The sequence below is a fragment of the Lepus europaeus genome, chromosome 21 (assembly GCF_033115175.1).
Source record: "Lepus europaeus isolate LE1 chromosome 21, mLepTim1.pri, whole genome shotgun sequence".
Taxonomy (NCBI): Eukaryota; Metazoa; Chordata; class Mammalia; order Lagomorpha; family Leporidae; genus Lepus; species Lepus europaeus.
The window spans coordinates 8,530,699-8,551,028 of NC_084847.1; the positions used below are offsets into that span (position 1 = coordinate 8,530,699).

At 40.3% G+C, this 20,330-nt stretch overlaps 1 protein-coding gene across 4 annotated transcripts in view; it reads left to right on the forward strand.

Moving 5' to 3' along the window:
- Positions 1 to 225: 225 nt before the first annotated feature.
- Positions 226 to 20,330, forward strand: part of ATF7IP2 (activating transcription factor 7 interacting protein 2) — a 70,176-nt gene continuing 50,071 nt past the window's right edge. For 3 of the 4 annotated variants that reach the window (XR_009864753.1, XM_062180955.1, XM_062180957.1), the window contains exon 1: positions 333 to 423. The gene's annotated coding sequence lies outside the window, so the exon portion shown is untranslated. The other variant, XM_062180956.1, reaches the window with a different exon arrangement.

Sequence of the window (20,330 nt, forward strand, 5' to 3'; positions counted from 1 at the left end):
CTCAGCCGCGGGCTTTCGAAATCTGGCGGAGCAAGCCCCAGGGGCTCACGGGAAGAAGCGCACCGAGAGGCCAACGCTTGAGCCCTCGCCCAACTTCCACTTCCCTCAGGAGCGCCTCCTCCCCGCCCACTCTCCCTGCTCGACTCTGATTGGCTGGGCTGGCGCGCGTTCGCGCTGCCATTGGCCCAGAGTCCGCCGGGAGTGGGCGGAGGAAGGTTTACCTCAGCCGGTCCTCGCGGGGCAGTCATTTTGCTCTGTGGTGGCGGTTGGCGGCGGTTGGGTCGGAGCAGCGGTCGCCGCGGTCCGGCTCTAGGTACGTTGGCGTCCAGGTAGAACCCCGCGGGAGCGATGGTTGTTGGGAGCGGGCTTCGCAGGTGCTGCGCGCCTCTCTGAGGGCTCTCGGCTGCGTCCTCGGAGCGCCAGGTGAGGCGGGCGGCGGCGGCGGCGGCGGCGGGACCCCGGCCTGAGCGGGCACTCGCCCGGGGGAGGAGGAGGGACGCGGCGAAGCGAGTGCCTGTGCGGCCCCGCATGGCGGTCGGGTCTGCCCAGTGAGGCGGCCTCGCTGGCTTCTTTTTTTTTTTTCCCTCCTCTTGACCGGTAAGTAAAAGCTTTGGTCCTGTCCGGAATGTTTTTACAAGTGAATGGATAAAACTTGGTCCCCACCTCCAGGTTTTGAATCTCATTACCAGATTTCTTGAGGTGTTGGAGTTACCTTTATCTGAGAAAAAAAAAAAAAAAAAAACCACCCGCTGCCCGAACAGTTAACTGGATCTTGCCAAGCGGCTCGAATAAGCAGTCTTAGGTAGGAACTTGAACATCGGCGATAACGTAAAAATCTGAGTAACTTGTGCCTTGATTGAGCTTACCTGTATTGGATGCTGTGATGGAAGTTTTTTTTTAATGTGGAAACTTGTTTTTCTGGGTATCTTTAAAAAATTTTTTTTTCCTTCTTATTATCTCTGTCCCCGGCTTTTTCCAGCTGTGGCAAGCAGGTTTAAGAATGTGTCTGAACAGGGGAAACAAACATTTTGCTTCGTTTCTGTGCTTAATATCCTACTGAGAAAACTGTACCTTTGTGTGTTACTGTGTTGAAGGTTCTAACGTAAGCCAACACGTGTTGCTTTGCTTTATGATGGGATAGTTTTGCTGCGCTTAAGATATACATGGTTAAGATTTAGAGGACAATAATAGTAAATAATTCACCTTAGGAAAATGTTATATCCGTTTGGACTGTTATTTCTAGATTGGAATTTAATACTATTTTCATTATGATTTTGTCATATTGTAGCCAGTAAATGACCTGCGACATAACTTTGCAAAACAAATGGGGAAGAAATTCAAGATAATGATAACTTATATAACAGGAAAGCTATTGAAAATGCAAATATGAAGCATCTGAATGAAGGACTAATTACCTTGAATTCAGCTTTTGTGAAGTATGCCTTTCTTAGCTTGTTTATCCCTCAGTTCATTTTTAGAAGTATTGAATCTTAATCAAATTTATCTACTTAACTCTCAGTCTTATCTACAGATATGTACAGACCACATACTAAGATTGACTTCTGCCTCAACAGAAATGCATAAGCAGTGCCTTTTTGGAAATCATTTGCCTCTTTTAAGAACTGGTGTATCTCAGTACATCTTGAATTTTCTGCTCTGCTTACATTATCAACCCTGTATTTCACCTCAGCCATTTTTTCCATTGTATTTTTTTTTTTTTTTTGGCTACTTAATTCCTTGAAACTATTGTATGATCCTTGGATCTTTACTTGTGCTCATATCATAGTTTTATTGTAGTGGATGTGTACAGTTGTATTTGATTTGATGTAATCAAACTTAAGTAATGGATAGTTAATAAAAACTTAAAAACTAACTTTAAATGTTTGAGTATTCTAATTAACAAGTGAAATAATACAGAAATACAAAGAACTATCTTTCATCTCATTCATTCTGTCTCGTAATCTTGTATCGTTTCATTAGTTCTTCAGCTGAGTCTTAAACCTATAATTGTAACTGATTTGAAAGAAGAGATCTTCATCTGCTGGTTCATTTACCAAATGCCTGTAAAGGCTGGGACTGAGCCAGTCCAAAGCCAGGAGCCAGGAAGTCATTGTAGATCTACCACTCCATATTTGGAGTCACCCAGGGATTTAAACCTGCTGCCTCTCAAGGGTGTGCATTAGCAGAAAGCTAGAATCTGAAGCAGAGCTGGGACTTGAACCTGGGCACTGTTAAATGGGATACAGGCATCCTTGGCAGCATCTTAACCACTGTGTCAAATGCCTGTCCCATACCTGCTTGTAAAAATGTTACAGTAGGATCAGGTAACTTTTTATGATCTTCAATCTGGGCAGGACCAATTGTAGTCAGGCAATATCTACAGAGAAATAAGCATGATTTTTTGTTGGGAGGGAAAATGGTAAGATATAATTTGAATATTTGAACACCTAAGGATTTAAGGTTATAAGAGATGTTTACATAGATTTTTTCTAAATTTAAACATTATATAGAGGCACTGTATATGTCTACTAGGTAGGATAATTTGCATTAGTATACCTCTGTGTTATTGTGCTGTTGATGTGAAAAAGCTTATGAGATAGCTGTGACAAAAATTGCTAAGGCTAGTTCTGGTAGTTCTACAGTGACTTTAGTACTGTTTATTTTTTAAAGATTTACTTATTTGATGAACAGAGTTAATGTAGAGAGAGAGAGGGAGGAGAGTCAGAGAAAATGATTCCTCATCCATTGGTTTACTCCCCAAATGGCTGCATTAGCCAAGCCTAGGCTGGGCTTAAGCTGGGATCCATGAACTCTGTCAGGGTATCCCACATGAATGGCAGGGACCCAAGCACTCAGCCCACCTTCTGCCTTCCCAGGCACATCAGCAGAGAACTGGATCAGAAGTGGAGCAGCTAGGATTTGAACTGGCACTCATGTTGGATGCTAGCATTGCAGGCAGCAGCTTAATCCACCCTGCCATGCTGACACCACCCCATACTATTTGTTAAGGAGAGAATAGTTCTAGGTGCCTTTCCAGAGTTTTGTTTTTAATGAGTGAATATTTATTAAACATTTATTGATGTTTATTAAGTATTTTTTTTTTTGACAGGCAGAGTTAGACAGTGAGAGAGACAGAGAAAGGTCCTCCTTTTTCCGTTGGTTCACCCCCCAAGTGGCTGCCACGGCCAGCACATTGCGCAGATCCAAAACCAGGAGCCAGGTACCCCCATCCCCAGTCTCCCATACAGGCGCAGGGCCCAAGGACTTGGGCCATCTTCCACTGCCTTCCTGGGCCACAGCAGAGAGCCGGACCGGAAGAGGAGCAACCGGGACAGAATCTGGTGCCCCAACCGGGACCAGAACCCAGTGTGCCGGCGCCGCAGGCGGAGGATTAGCAAGTGAACTGCAGTGCCAGCCTATTGAGTATTAATATTAAATATTTCAGAAACTTTTTTTTCTTTTTGACAGGCAGAGTTAGAGAGCGAAAGGTCTTCCTTCCATTGGTTCATCCCCCAGATGGCTGCTACAGCATCTGAAGCCAGGAGCCAGATGCTTCCTCCTGGTCTCCCATGCAGGTGCAGGGCCCAAGCACTTGGGCCATCCTCCACTGCCTTCCCGGGCCACAGCAGAGAGCTGGACTGAAAGAGGAGCAACTGGGACAGAATCCAGCGCCCTAATTGGGACTAGAACCAAGGGTGCTGGCGCCACAGGCAGAGGATAGCCAAGTGAGCCGCAGCGCTGGCCTCAAAAACATTTTAACATGTCTGTGTGAAAGGCATTTCGCTCAGTTTATAAAGCCATATCTCTGCCCTCGAAATTCATGACTGATAATATGTATTTGTAATGAGAAATTAAGATAAAAGAATGTTGAGGAAAGCCTGTTTCTAAAGGATTTAATAGACCTTCCATTTGCTGCTTTGCTCCCTAGATGGCCACAATGGCCAGGGATGGGCCAGGCTGAAGCCAGAAGCCAGGAGTTTCTTCCAGGTCTCTCGTATGGGTGATGGGGGCCCAGATACTTGGGACATCTTCCACTACTTTTCCCAGGCCATTAGCAGGGAGCTGGATTGAAAGAGCAAAACTAGGACATGAACCAGGACTCTTATGGCATCTCCATAAGACACAGGTCTCAGGAAAGCCTTTCTTGAGTGATCTTTAAGCCCCAAAGAAGTGTAGAGTAGGAGAAAATGTTGATATGTGACAATTCTGATGAATTTGGAAAAGTGAAATTAAGCTTTATAGGAAGGCTAGATTGATAGCTCCAGGGAAAATAAAATATTGTGTAAGGTAATGCAGTCATAATGTATATGACTAGACAGTATTGATTTAAATGAGAATGTGAGTTATAGCAAGCTTGTGGAATGTAGAAAAGAACTAAATCTTCATTGTAATGTTTGTCCTTCAGTATCTGTAGCGGCTTGGGGTAGGACCCCCAGCCAATGCTAGAATCTGCAAATTCTCAAGTCTGAATACAGAATGGTGTAGTATTTGCATATAATTTAGTCATCTTCCCATTTACTTGAAATCATCTCTAGGCTGCTTCTAATACAATACAATGTAAATAGTTGTATTTAGGAAACACAAGAAAAAATTGTACATGTTCATGAACTTAAAGATGTGGAACCCTTGGATCCAGAAGGCTTACTGTGTAGAAAATTAAGTATGGCTAAAACTTGTAGCCTAAGAAACGCTGTTAAGACCATTATAAAATACTGATACTTTTTTTAAAAGGTGATTATCATTAGGTATTATGGAGTATTTTGATTTATTTGAAAGAGTTGGAGGGAGGCAGGCAGAGAGAGGAAGAGAGGGAGATCTCACTTCAACTGGTTCACTCCCCAAATGGCTGCAATCACCATTCGGGGCTGGGCCTGTCCTGGTCTCCCATGTGGGTAGCAGAGGCCTGAGCACTTGGGCTGTCTTCTGCTTTCCCAGGTGTTAGTGGTGAGCTGCATCAGACCAGTGCTCTTATGGGACACTGGTGTCACAGGTAGTGGCTTAACCTACTTTGACACAACATTGGCCTGTAGCAGCTGTTTTATTTTGAGCATTTTATGCTTCATTTTATACTACAGCCTTGGCTTTAAAAAAAATTTTTTTGGCCATCCCACTATGTTGATGCTGCTGATCCATAGCCCATACTCAGTACAGTAAGAATTAGTGCATACTCAAGATATTAACTGTCAAATGGTACAACCTGGCCAATAAAGTTTTTGTTATTTTTGTTAAGGAAACTTTGTTTCTTCATAACACCATGTCTAATTTGTACTTGTAACATGAGATTTTTTTTAAAAATTTTAAGATCTTGGTTCAAATATTAGCTTTGAATGGTGTGACTTTAAAAATACTCAGATTACTTAGGCTTTAAAAATTTTTACTCTTAAAAGTTCAGTAGGTTTTAAATATTAAGTATTACCCTTTAATGTATATAATGTATTAATATACCATCTTAATTAGAAGCATTCCTGGATACAGACATATTTCATTTGAGGAAGCCTAATTCACTGTGCAGCTTACAGTTTCAAACTATATAGGGAAAAAAGTAAATGACTCCATAATCCTAGTATTCTACTCTCAATACTCCTGTTTTAATACTTGGGAGTTTCTAAACAGCACAAATTTGAGCATATCTATTTATTGATCCCCAACATTAGTAGAACATACATACTGTTCAACATGTGCAGCTTTTATAAAAACCATGTAGTTAACCTCAGGTGTCAAAAGATTGAAATTATTGATAGCTTAATTACACTGTCAAAATATTTTTAGAAAGTTTTTAATTGCTTGGAATCCATGAGAATTTGTAATGTTAATTAGAAAATATTTTTAAGGAAGTGATAAGACAGGATTTATCATAGTTCATGGATTCAGCTAAAGCAAGGTCTAGAGGAGAATTTATAGCTTTAAATGCCATATTAGAAAAAAAGGGACTCAGGGCGGCATTGTTGTGTAGCAGGTAAAGCTGCTGCCTGGGATGTCAGTATCCTATATGGGCACCAGTTCATGTCACAGTTGGTCTGCTTGCAATCCAGTTCCCTTCTAATGGCTTGGGAAAGCAGTAGAACATGGCCTATGTGTTTGGGACTCCTGCCACCCATATGGGAGACCTGGTTGAAGTTCCTGGTCTTGGCTTGGTCTAGTGCTGGCCATTGTGGCCATCTGGGGAGTGAACCAATGGATAAAAGATCTCTCTCCCTTTCTCTCTTTCAAAATAAGTATTGGCCGGCGCCGTGGCTCAATAGGCTAATCCTCCGCCTTGCGGCGCCAGCATACCGGGTTCTAGTCCCGGTCGGGGTGCCGGATTCTGTTCTGATTGCCCCTTTTCCAGGCCAGCTCTCTGCTGTGGCCAGGGAGTGCAGTGGAGGATGGCCCAAGTGCTTGGGCTCTACACCCCATGGGAGACCAGGAGAAGCACCTGGCTCCTGCCTTCGGATCAGTGTGGTGCGCCGGCCGCAGCACGCCAGCCGCGGCGACCATTGGAGGGTGAACCAACGGCAAAAGGAAGACCTTTCTCTCTGTCTCTCTCTCTCTCACTATCCACTCTGCCTGTCAAAAAAATAAATAAAAATAAAAAAGAATTTAATAAAATGAAAAAGGGATTGATAATTGAAACTCCTAATTTTCATCTTAAGCTGGACCAAGAACAACAAATAAAATTGAAAAGTGAAAAAACCATAATATCAGCAAGTAAGGATGAAATGGAACACTGTATGATAACAAACCAACAAAGCTAAAAGCATTTAAAAAAAAATATATTACCTTGAAAGGCAGAGTGAGAGAGATCTTCGATATGCTGGTTCACTCTTCAAATGCAACAGCCAGGACTTGGCCAGAGCAAAGCAAGGATCCTGGAACTCCGTCTGCATTTCCAATATCCAGAGGAGGAACCCAAGTACATGGACCAACATCTGCTGCCTTCCCACGTTCATTAGCAGGAAGCTGGATCAGAAGCAGAGGAGCAAATTCTTGAATGGACACTCTGACGAGGGATGTGGTGTCCCAAGGGGAAGCTTAGCCCACTGTACCACATGCCTGCCCCAATAATAATGAATACTTCTAAAATCTTGATAAAATGGATACATTTCTGGTAAGAGTGAGAATAAAAAAAAAAAGTATTACCAGTTACCAAGAATGAAGGACAGCATTACAGATTACTAATACAGACTGTTAGGAAGAACTTCATGGTGATTAAATTTGGAATGGAAAAGAAGTGAAGAGTCCTATATTTGAAAAATTCGTGAACCTTTTAATTCTGGGCCCACATGATATTAGTGGTGAACTATTTGAATATTTAAGGGGAAAAAAAACAACATTCACACTTGAACTTTTCATAGAATAGAAAACAACTTCTTAAGTTCATTTTATGAGGGCCAGCATAATTTTGATAACAAAACCAAATAAGGAAAAATTAAAATAGTCCTCTAAATCTGCAGGGGATGCCTAAAGCTAATGAATAGTACTGAACCCTAATTTATACTGCAAATCGAATACCCCTCCCATCATAACTAAGTGCTTATCACATGCTGTTAACTTTGGCAGTTGGAGATATAACAGCAAAGCTAGTCTGGATTTCTTTTTCCTTGACAGTTTCACAGGTTCTTACCTTAGGTCTTAGAAACCTCAGAATATTTTTTTTTTAATTGCCAATTTGAGAATTTTCACCTCACTTTTTTTTGGCTTCTGTTTGGCATATCTGAAATGCCAACAGCCCTGTTGCACTTTGGAGTGTTAAAAAAGTGTTGCTTGAACCCAAGCACTGTGATGCTGTGACAGTGATATTATAATTGGCTACTAAATCTAAAATGGTTACTAAGTGACTAACATGGGTAGCAGTATACAAAAGAGATACTCTTCATATTCAGCCTTTATTCCAATGTAAGACAGCATGAGATTGTGTCATACTAAGAATGGTATGAAATTTGAAAGACATAACAGTCTAGAAATAATCTAGGTTTAATATATATTTTTTTTGACAGGCAGAGTAGACAGAGAGACAGAGAAAGGTCTTCCTTTGCCGTTGGTTCATCCCCCAATGGCTGCTGCAGCCGGTGCACCGCACTGATCCGAAGCCAGGAGCCAGGTGCTTCTGGTCTCCCATGCGGGTGCAGGGCCCAAGCACTTGGGCCATCCTCCACTGCACTCCCAGGCCACAGCAGAGAGCTGGACTGGAAGAGGAGCAACAGGGACAGAACCCGGTGTGCTGGCACCACAGGCGGAGGATTAGCCTATTGAGCTGTGGCGCCGGCCGAAGGTTTAATATCTTTAAAAATATCAGTATAATGTAGGTGGTGGGAAAAAGATAGCTTCATTTCAGTAGATTATGAAAGCGCATTTGATTAGGTTGAGCAACCATTCAAGATAAATTCCTAGGAATTAAAGGCTAATTAACTAAATGTGGAGAATACATAGAATAAATTGTAGCAAACAGTTGTGTAATAGTACAGTTAAACCTCACATCCTGTCCTTAGTTGGTAACGAGAGAAGAATGTTTATTAGCAGCCCCCTACAAGTACTGGAGGTTGTAACTAATGCACCAAGAAAAAGATAAACGGAAGAAGGAAGGGCAAGAAAAAAGACATGATTATTTATTCTAATAAATGAGTTGACGATAGAAGATACCAATTTTTAAAAGTACTGATGATATTTCTAAATAATAGAAAAAGTTTTGAAAATGCCACCATTTACAGTGCATTAAGCACCTTATGCCAAAGGCCAAAAAGGAGTAGAACAAAAAACTTGACATAAAAACACAAAGTAAAATGGCACTCAGTAGTCATGTCAAATGGCAGAAACTGTCATTAGAGGGAAAAATAGTAAACAACTGTATGCTGTGTAAAGGAGACAAACTTTAATTTTAAAGATACAATTAAATTACAGTAAAAGGATAAAGATTACAGTGAAAGGATAGAGAAGCTAACATGACTATACTGATACCAGACTTAATAGACTACAGTAAGAAGAAAAATTGTGATGAAAGGCATAAGAGTCCTTCATGAAGGTATTACAGTTATAAATGTGTGCCTAAAAATAGTAGCAGGATATATGAAGCAACAATTGACAAATGAAGAAATACATAATTCAAAAATAACTGGGGACTTCTGTATATCGCTTTCATAATGAATCAACTAGAAAGATCTACAAGAAAACAAGACTTGAGCATTACTATAAGTGAGCTAAAATAAAGAGACATATTTTGAACAATCAAGGCAACAGCAACAGGGTATACATTCTTTTCAGGTATACATAGAACATTGTCCAATGCAGAAATTTGAAAACATTGAAGTAATATATATATAATCTGAAAACAACGAAATTAGAAATAAATACCAAAAAGAAATGTGAGAAAATAACAAATACGTAGAATATAACACTCTTAAATAATGGGTCAAAGAAATCATGAAGGAAATTAGAAAGTACCTCAAGATGAATGAAAATGAAGACACATCATATGTAAACCTTTAAGAGTATAACTAAAGCACTTCTTAGAAAATGATTGTGTTGAGCTGGGGGGATTCTCAAGTGAATAACCTTTCACTGTGAGAAACTAGAAATAGGCAAGCAGATACAACCTAAACTCATCAGAGTGAAAGAAAAATATGAGAACAGAAATTGAGACTAGGAAAATAAGAGAAAACAAAGGAAACAAAGTTGTTTGAAACTACCAACAAAATTGGCATTTAAGAAAACTCAAATTGCTAAAATGAGGAATGCGTGACCTTCTGAAAGTTTAAAAAAAAAAAAATACAGGGGTGTGATGATTAACTTTGGTGTCAAATTCCTTACCCAGTTTTATTTTTGGTTTGTCATAGTGTTTCCAAATGAGATTAGAATGTGAATCTGGATGGATTAGGTGGAGGACTCAAGCATTATCAGTTAAGTATTTGGAGAGTCTGAGTACAGAAGGTGAACTCTTTCTCTGAGAGCTGGGACGTACTTAACTCTTGCCTTGGACATCAGATGCTATTTCAGCCTCAAAAAGATTTATACTCTCAATTTTCCTGCTCTGAAGCCCTTGGACTTAGAATGAGCGTTGCTATAAAGCATCCAAGGATTTGCAGCCTGCAGAACAAGAAAACCTGTTGTGAACTTCTCAACTGCCATAAGCACATGAGCCAATTACCCAAGTAAATCCCCCATTTGTATGTACATACATACCTCCTACTGGTTCTGCAGCTTTAGAGAACTCTAGTAAAAAGGATATACTGTGGAACAATTTTATTCCACTCTATTAAATAGATGAAAGGGATGCCTAAAAAGACTACCAAAACTGACTGACGAAGAAAATCTGAACAAACCTGTAACACAGGCTGAGTAGGATACAAAAGCCCCAAATTACATGGCTTTATTGATAAATTCCACCACACCACACAGATTTAAGATAGCATCTCTTGTGGGCATTGTGGCACAGAGGGTAAAGCCATTGCCTACAGTGGGGGCATTCTGTATGGATGCTTGCCTAGGTTGCTCTACTTCTGATCCAGCTCCCTGCTAATGGCTGGGGAAAAGCAGTGGAAGATGACCTGCAAGTGCTTGGGCCCTTGCCACCCGTATGGGAGACCAGGAAGAAATTCTTGACTTTGGCCTGGCTCTACCCTGGCCATTGTGACCACTTGGGAAGTGAACCAGAAGATGTGAACTTTGTCATCAGCTCTCTCTGTAACTCTGACTTTGGGATAAGTGAATGAATTTTTTTTAAAAAAAAAAGATTCCAGTTTTAAACAAATTTTTCCAAGCTGTAGAAAAAGATGGAATGCTTTCTAAGTCATTCTGCAGGCCAGTTTTCTGATAACAGTAGTAGGTCAGAACATCATAACAAGATGAAACTGCAAAGCAGCATTATGAATATGGATTCAAATTCTCAACAAAGTAGTAGAGATTCAAAATCAACAACATAGAGCAGGGCTGGGGCATGTCTAGCCCATGGACCATATAAGGCCTGAAAAGTCATTTTTTCTGGCCCTGCCAAGGCAGTCCCAGGTGTGACTTGAATTTCAATAAATCTATAACAGTCTAACTTTTAAATTGATAATTTTGTATGGCCTGTGAATGATGTTAAAATACCCAAATCGCCTTTGACAGGAAAAAGGTTCAACACCCCAGACATAGAGAAAGAATTATGGACCATCCTAACAAGAGCTTACCCAATAATGCAAGGCTAGTTTCCCATCTAAGAATCCATGAATATAATATTACTATGTCAATGGAAAGAGAACAAAGCCACATGATAAGCATCTTCTCAAGGGATGCTTAAAGTCATCTTTTGACAAAATTACAAAGATATTTGATTTAGTAGGAAATGTTTGGACTGTCCTTAACCTTACAAGAGGCATCTGGGGACAAACACTAACATACATGATTCTAAAGACAGAAGATTTTACACATGAATCTACCAAGATAACCATTTTGGCCACTTTGATTCAGCATTGTGTTAGAGGATCAAGTTTGGATAGTCAAGAAAATGAAATAGAAGCATCAAGATTGGAACTAGAGGCTGGCACCGCGGCTCAATAGGCCTGCGGCACCGGCACCTCCGGTTCTAGTCCCAGTCTGGGTGCTGGATTCTGTCCCAGTTGCCTCTCTTCCAGTCCAGCTCTCTGCTGTGGCCCGGGAGTGCAGTGGAGGATGGCCCAAGTGCTTGGGCCCTGCACCCACATGAGAGACCAGGAGAAGCACCTGGCTCCTGCCTTCGAATCAGTGCGGTGTGCTGGCCGCAGCGCACTAGCCACAGCGGTCATTGCAGGGTGAACCAATGGAAAAGGAAAACCTTTCTCTCTGTCTCACTGTCCACTCTGCCTGTCAAAAAAAAAAAAAAAAAAAAAAAAAGATTGAAACTAGCATTGTGGTGTAGTGGGTTAAGCTACTGCTTGCAACACTGATGTCATACAACAAAGCCCCAATTCAAGTTCCAGCTGCCCTGCTTCCAGTCAAGTTCCTTTCTGATGCACCTGGGAAAAGTAACAAAGGTGGCCCAAGCTCTTGTACCCCTCTCACCCACATGGGATACCTGGTTCCTGGCTTTTGTCCAGCCTTGGCCATTTTGTTAGTGAACCAGCAGATAGATGTTCTCTTTCTGTGTGTCTCCCTCTCCACAACTGTGGCTTTCAAATAAAAATCTTTTTTAAAAAATTGAGATTGAAAAGGAAGAGGTTAGATATAAATGACATGTACAAAATCCTAAGGAATCTGTGAAAAACTTGATGATAAAGACAAGCTCAACAAAGTTGCAAAATACAAGATGATTGTATAAAAGTCTGTTATTTCCACATGTTGTCAAAGACAGCTTTTCTAATTTATAGTGGGTTTTATTACATATAGCTCCTATATTAGCATGTGGACTTGTGATGTTTCAGCTTTTGATTTAACATCTTGTCTACTGGGTTTGTCAGGGTACTGGATGCTTTTCAGGATGTAACTCCATTGTTAAGGAGCATCTGTACTTGTAATGAACAGTCCAAAAATGAAATTAAGAAAGCTTTGATTTGTAATAGCATCTAAAGAATTTATAAGGTATACATTCTGAAAACTACAAAATATTGAAAGAAACTAAAGACCTAAATTAAACATGAATCAAAGAACTTGGTAATACCAAGATAGCAATACTTCCCTATATATTTTGCATCTTAACCCCTTATCAGATACATGATTTGAAAATATTTTCTCCCATTTTTTAGGTTGTCTCTTTACTTTGCTGTGTTGACACTGCTTGTTTGATATAATTGACAGGTATTCAGTGACTGAAGATATACAGGGTGATCAAGGTTAGTTTACCTGTAATTTATTGACAAAGTTTTACTTTATAGAGGGAGGGCAGTGCCTTAAGCAACGGCATAGGGCAAAGAGAAGGCTATGAAGAAGAGCAAATGTGTAGACAAACAAGAAGCACCAGCTCTAAAAGCCTGGGGAGATGAATTAAGTTTTACTTCCCAGAGGAAAGGCTGTGAAGGGCTATGTCTCAAGAAGCAGCAGCACTGAGAAACTTGAAGGATGTATTTACATAAGTTGGGCTTAAGGCTGCATGAGATGGAGATACCAACAGTGGTATCTGACAAGTCTTGTGGTTGCCTGTAACAAGTAGACAGGAAGCAAACAGAATGATATGTTCTAAGAACAAGGTGTGAAGAGTTCCCATAAAAGATGATTGGGCGGAAAGAAAACTTAAGTGTACATTTTAGTTTGAGCTGAACTGGGTGGGGTAGGGGTTCTTTTACCCTAACACTAATCCCATTTGTTTGTTCTTGGTTTTGTTGCCTGTGCTATATCCTCCCCGCCCAAATCATTACCTAATCTAGTAGTAGTTTTATAGTTTCAAGTCTTAATATCTAAGTATTTAGTATATTTTAAGTTGATTTTCATATATGTTGTACAGTGAAAGCCTAATTTCTTCTGTATGTGGATGTCCAGGTTTCCTAACACCATTTATTGAAAACAGACTGTCCATTTCCCATTGTGTGTTACTGAGATTTTGTAAAAAATCAATTGAAACACAATGTATGGGCTTACTTTGAGTTCCCTTGTGTTCCATTGGTCTGTGTGTGTGTTTCTATGCCAGTACCATGCAGGGTTTTTTGTTTTTGACAGGCGGAGTGGACAGAGAGACAGAGAGAAAGGTCTTCCTTTTGCCGTTGGTTCACCCCCTCAATGGCCACTGCGGCCGGCGCTGCGACCAGTGCACTGCACTGATCTGAAGCCAGGAGCCAGGTGCTTCTCCTGGTCTCCCATGCTGGTGCAGGGCCCAAGCACTTGGGCCATCCTCCACTGCACTCCCAGGCCACAGCAGAGGGCTGGAATGGAAGAGGAGCAACTGGGACAGAATCCGGCGCCCTGACTGGGACTAGAACCCGGGGTGCTGGCGCCACTAGGCGGAGGATTAGCCTGTTGCTGCAGCACCTGCCCATGCAGTTTTGATTACTAAAGCTTTGTAGTATATTCTGAAATTCTCTAATGTGATTCCCGTAGCTTTGTTCTTTTTACTCAAGATTGCTTTAGCTATTCACAGTGTTTTGTGGCTGCACATGAATGATCTATTTTAAGACTTATATGAAAGGTGTCATTAGAATTTTGGTAAGAATTGCATTGAACTTTTAAAAATTTGTATCATAAATATAAGATTAGAAACATAGTAATTCTTCCCACCCTCTTACACATTTCCCCCTTCCTCCTCCCTCTTCTGCTTAGTCTGAGAAAGAAAAAGAAACAGAAAGGAAGGAAAAAAAATAATGGAATTAAAAAAAAAAAAACCTGAGAACTGCTCGTCAACAGTCTAGACAAGGGCTGTTCTATGTACTGCTTCTCAAAGGTGATTTTGCTTTTTTCCCCCCTTTTCCTTTCCTTCCTTCCCCTTTTTTCCTTTTAGAAACTTAATTGTCTTTAAAGAAGAACTCAAGGATGGTATACCTCTTGTGAGCTCTTAGACATAATTTTTTTAAAAAAAGATTTATTTGAAAAGCCGAGTTATAGAGAGGCAGAGGCAGTGAAGTACTCCACAGCACTGGCCCTGACATAACTAACTTATGAGACATAATATGATCCTCTATTTAATAGCCTGAATGGAAGTGATTCTTGGGAACAAGTTTTACTATTGAATCTCATGATGTAACTCTTTAGGGACAGCGGTCCTGCATGGGAAGTTAGTGCACAGTGACTCTCGTTTATTTAACAAATAACACTCTTGTGTATGACAGCAGCAATCACCCAAGGCTCTTGAAATGAGCAGCTTCAGCTGTGGAAGCCTTTGGGATCCACTGGTTCAACAAGGTTATAAGCAAAGTGGAAGTTCTATCCTTTCATCAGAGAAAAGTACATCCTTCTTTGGTGGCCATTTCTTTCCACTAGTGTCTCACTCACAGGGATCCATAATGTAGGACATTTTTTTTCCAGAGTGTCTTGGCTTTCTGTGCCTGAAATGCTCTGTCAGGGCTTTCTAGCCACACTGGAATGCCTTTAGGGCTGATTCTGACATCAGAATGCTACTTAAAGCAATTGTCATTATATGAGTCTGCTGTATGGACTATCCATGTTGGAGCCTTCACTCCTTTTTAATTCTGTCTATTGTTTCTAAACACTTAGTCCTATTCATACGATCACTTTTACCTTAATCCTATCTATACAGTCACTTTACCACTTTTTCCTCTCCTTTTCATCTTTAAAACACTTAAGCTACTCTGTTTTATTTAAGGTTTATTTTTTATTAGAAAGGAAGAGTTACAGAGAGGTAGAGAGAGAAAGGTCTTCATCTGCTTTATTGCTAGCCAAATGGCTGTAACGGTCGGAGCTGAGCCAATCTGGAGCCAGGAGTTTGTTCTGGGTCTCTGATGTTCTGGGTCTCTTGGGTACAGGGGCCCAAGCATTTGGGCCATCTTCTGCTTTCCCAGGCCATAACAGAGAGCTGGATCACAAGCGGAGCAGCCAGGGCTTAAACCGGTGCCCATATGGGATGTTGGCACTTCAGGCGGTGGCTTTACCTGATACGCCATAGTGCCAGCCCCTTAAGGTTCTATTTTTATCAGCCAGCTTAAGGGATTTGGGGGTCCTATGCCTAGTTGTTAAGCCTTACCTTTAGAAGTAAGTCCATAGGAATGTATGTACAACTACACTGCTTTGCAGTTGTGAACTTCATACATTTCATAATTAAAACTTTAAGATCTTGGTAATTCTTCCTACTGTGCGAGCCCTGCCACCCACACTCCCACCCCTTTTCCTCTCCCCTTTCTTATTCTCACCCTTATTCACTAAGATCTGTTTATACTTAACTTTATACATATATGATTAACTCTATTAAAAGTACAGTGTTTAGGCCGGCGCCGCGGCTCACTAGGCTAATCCTCCGCCTGCGACGCCGGCACCCCAGGTTCTAGTCCCGGTGGGGGGCCGGATTCTGTCCCGGTTGCTCCTCTTCCATTCCAGCTCTCTGCTGTGGCCCGGGAGTGCAGTGGAGGATGGCCCAAGTGCTTGGGTCCTGCACCCCATGGGAGACCAGGAAGAAGCACCTGGCTCCTGGCTTTGGATCAGCGCAGTGCATCAGCCGCGGTGCGCCTGCCATAGCGGCCACTTGGGGGGTGAACCAACGGAAAAGGAAGACCTTTCTCTCTGTCTCTCTCTCTCTCTCTAACTCTGCCTTTCAAAAAAAAAAAGTATAGTGTTTAGTGATTCATATGAAAAAGATGAATAAAATATTATAAAGGAAAAAATAGTCAAAAATATAGAATGAGAAGCTGTTCCTCAGCAGTTGAGAGAAGGCCTGTTCCAAATAATTTTCTCAAGAGTGTCCATTTCGTTTCTACATGTTGTCTTTAAGGTGCTATGTTATCACAGGTCAGGGAGTACACATAGAATTTGTCGCTTTGGAACTGGCTTGTTTAACTAAGTATGATGTTTTCCAGTTTCAACCATTTTGTTGCAAATGACCTGACTGCATTTTTTTTTTTTTTACTGCTATGTAGTATTCCAAGGTGTATATACTGCATAATTTCTTTATCCAGCCTTCAGTTATTGGGAATTTAGGTTGATTCCATAACTTTGCTATTGTGAATTGCACTGCAATAAACATGGAGACACAGAGAGCTCTTTCATATGCTGATTTCATTTCCCCTATGTAGATTCCAAAGAGTGGAATGGCTGGGTCATATGGTAGGTCTGTATTCAGACCTCTGAGGTATATCTACACTATCTTCCATATTGGCTTTACCAGTTAGCACTGCCTCTAACAATGGATTAGGGTACCTTTCCCTCCACATCTTCACCAACATTTGTTGATTTCTGTGTGAAAGTCACTCTAACTGGGATGAGGTGAAACTTCATGTGGTTTTGATCTCTTTCTCTGATGGCTAGCGATCCTGAGCATTTTCTCATGTGTCTGCTGGCTATTTGGATTTCCTCTTTTGAAAAATGTCTAAGTCCTTTGCCCATTTCTTAATGGGATTGTTTGTTTTGTTGTTGTTGAATGTCTTGATCTCTTTTATATATTCTGGTTATTAATCCTTAATCAGTTGTATAGTTGGTGAATATTTTCTCGCATTCTGTTGGTTGTCTCGTCACCTCGCTGATTGTTTCTTTTGTAGAGCAGAAGCTTCTCAGTTTGATGTAATCCAATTTGTCGATTTTGGCTTTGATTGCCTGTGCCTTCGGAGCATTTTCCAAGAAGTCTTTGCCTATGCTGATATCTTACAGGGTTTCCCTGATGTTCTCTAATAATTTGATGGTGTTGGGTCATAGATTTAGGTCTTTAGTCCATTGTGAGTGGATTTTGGTGAAAGATGTCAGGTTAAGGTCTTGCTTTATGCTTCTGCATGTGGCGATCTAGTTTTCCCAGCACCATTTGTTGAAGAGATTGTCCTTGCCCTAGGGGTTGATTTTAGAACCTTTGTCAAAAATAAGTTGTTTGTAGATGCTTGGGTTGATTTTGGGTGTTTCTATTCTGTTCCATTGTTCTATCCATCTGTCTTTGTACCAATACCAAGCTTTTTTCATTATAACTGCCCTGTAGTATGATTGAAATCTGCTATTTTGATGCCTCCAGCTTTGTTTTTGTTGTATAAGATTTCTTTAGCTATTTGGGGTCTCTTGTGTTTCAATGTAAATTTCTAATCATTCTTTCTATTTTTTAAAGAGATTTACTTTACTTATTTAAAAGTGAGAGTTAAAGAAAAGGAGAAGCAGAGAGAGAGAGCGAGAGAGAGCGAGAGAGAGCGCTTCCATCTGCTGGATCACTAGCCAAGTGGTTGCAATGGCTGGAGGTGTGCTGATCAGAACCCAGGAGCTCCTGGGTCTCCTACATGGGTGCAGGGACCCAATGATTTGGAACATCTTCTACTGCTTTCCCGGCCATATAGAGCTAAATCAGAAGTGGACCTGCCAGGAATTGAACCGGTGCCCATATGGGATGCTGGCACTGCAGGCAGCAGGTTTACCCATTACACCATCGTGCCAGCCCCCATCATTTTTTCTATATCTGAGAAAAGTGTCTTTGGTATTTTGATTGGTATTGCATTGAATCTGTAAAAGGTTTTTGGTAGTATGGACATTTTGATGCTATTGATTCTCCCAATCCATGAACATGGAAGATTTGTTCCATTTTTTAGTGTCATCTTCTATTTCTTTCTTTAATGTTTTATAATTCTCCTCATAAACATCTTTGGTTAAATTTATTCCAAGGTATTGGATTTTTTGGTAGCTATTGTGGATGGGATTTATCTTAGGAGCTTTTTCTCAGCTGTGGAATTGTCTGCATGTACAAAGGCTGTTGATATTTGGGTCTTAATTTTATATCCTGCTACATTTCCAAACTGTTCTCTGAGTTCCAATAGTTTGTTAGTGGTTTCTTTTGGATCCCCTATGTATAGGATCATGTCATCTGCAAATAGGGATATTTTGGCTTACTCCTTCATTACTTGTATCCTTTTGATTTCTTTTTCTTGTCTAATGGCTCTGGCTAGAACTTCTAGGACTATATTGAAAGGCAGGAATTGAACCATATGGGATGCTGGCACTGCAGGCAGCAGCTTTACCCGTTACACCACAGTGCCAGCCCCCATCAGAAATTACCATAAAGTACTGTATGCCAACAAAACGGGAAACCTAGAAGAAATGGATGGATTCCTGGGCACATATGACCTACCTAAGTTAGGTAGGTTAGGTAGGTTAACACTGCTTTTGCTGTATCTCATAAGTTTTGATATATTGCATTGTCATCTTCATTTGTTACCAGAAATTTTTTGATTACTCTTATGATTTCTTCTGTGACCCACTGTTCATTCAGGAGCATGTTGTTCAGTCTCCATGTGCTTGTATATGTTTTGGGGATTCCTGAGTTGTTGATTATCAACTTCATTCTGTTGTGGTCAGAGAATATGCATGGTATGATTCCAGTTTTTTTTTTTTTTTTTTTTTAATTTGCTAAGAGTTGCTTTATGGCCTAGCATGTGGTCAATTCTAGAGAAGGTTCCATGCACTGTTAAGAGGAATGTATATTCTGTTCCTGTAGGGTGGAAAGCTGTGTAGATACCCTTAGGTCTCTTTGGTCTATAGTGTCGATTAAGTCTTTTGTCTCCTTGCTGATTTTCCATCTGGTTGATCTGTCCATTGCTGAAAGTGGGTATTAAAGTCCCCCATTGTTATTGTTTGAGTCTGTGTCTCCCTTTAGATCCCTTAACATTTCTTTTACATAGCCAAGTGCCCTGTAATTAGGTGCATATACATTTATAATAGTCACATCTTCCTGTTGAATTGATTCCTGAATCATTACAGAGTGCCCTTTTTGCCTCTTTTAACAATTTTGTGTTAAAGTCTATTTTGTCTGATATTAGGATGGCTACACCAGCTCTTTTTTTGGTTTCTGTTGTCATGGATACCTTTATCCTTTCATTTTCAGTTTGCATGCCTGTTTGTTGGTGAGAGATCCTTCTTGTAGGTACCAAATACATGAGTTTTCTTTTTTATCCCATTCAGGCAATCTGTATCTTTTAACTGGAGAAGTGAGACCTTTTACATTCAGGGTGACTATTGTTAAGTAACTGTTTTGCCCTGCCATATTTCCGTTACTAGTCCTATTTTTTTACTTTGTGTTTCCTTTGTACTTTTACTGGGTGTTTTTCAACCTTCACCTTCTTTCATAGTGATGTTCCTGTTTCTGTGTGTAACATATCCTTGAGCATCTTTTGTAGGTCTGTGCGAGTAGTTGCAAATTCTTTCAATTTCCATTTGATATCAAAAATCTTTATTTCACCTTCATTGATAAATGAGAGCTTTTCAAGGTATAGTATTCTGTGTTTTTTTCTCTAAGGACTTGGAATATATCTCAACATTCTCTCCTAGCCTGTAGGCTTTCTGGTGAGAAGTCTGCTTTGAGTCTAATTGGGATTCCATTGAATATCATCTGGCATTTCTCTTTGTGCACATTTTAGAATCTTTTCTTTATGTTCTATTGTGAAGAGTTTTACTACAATGTGTTGTAATAAAGATCTTTTCTTGTTGTGTCTATTGGGAATTCTGTGTGCTTCTTGTATTTGAAGTTCCCTTTCTTTCTCCAAATTGGTGAAGTTTTCTGTTGTTATTTCATTAAAAAAAGCCTTTTAATCTTTTCTCTCACTCTTTCAGTAACTTGTAGGACCCATATATTAGGTCATTAGATTGTATCTTGTAGATCTCCAACAGTGTTCCTTAGTTTTCTAATTTATTCTATTTTTTGGTCTGAATGTAAAATTTTTAGAACTTTGTCTTCTAGTTTTGATATTCTCTCCTGTCTACTCTGTTGTTAATACTTTTCACTGCATTTTTTATTTTAACTATTTAGTTTTTTGTTTATAGAATTTCATTCTGATTTTTCTTTTACTATT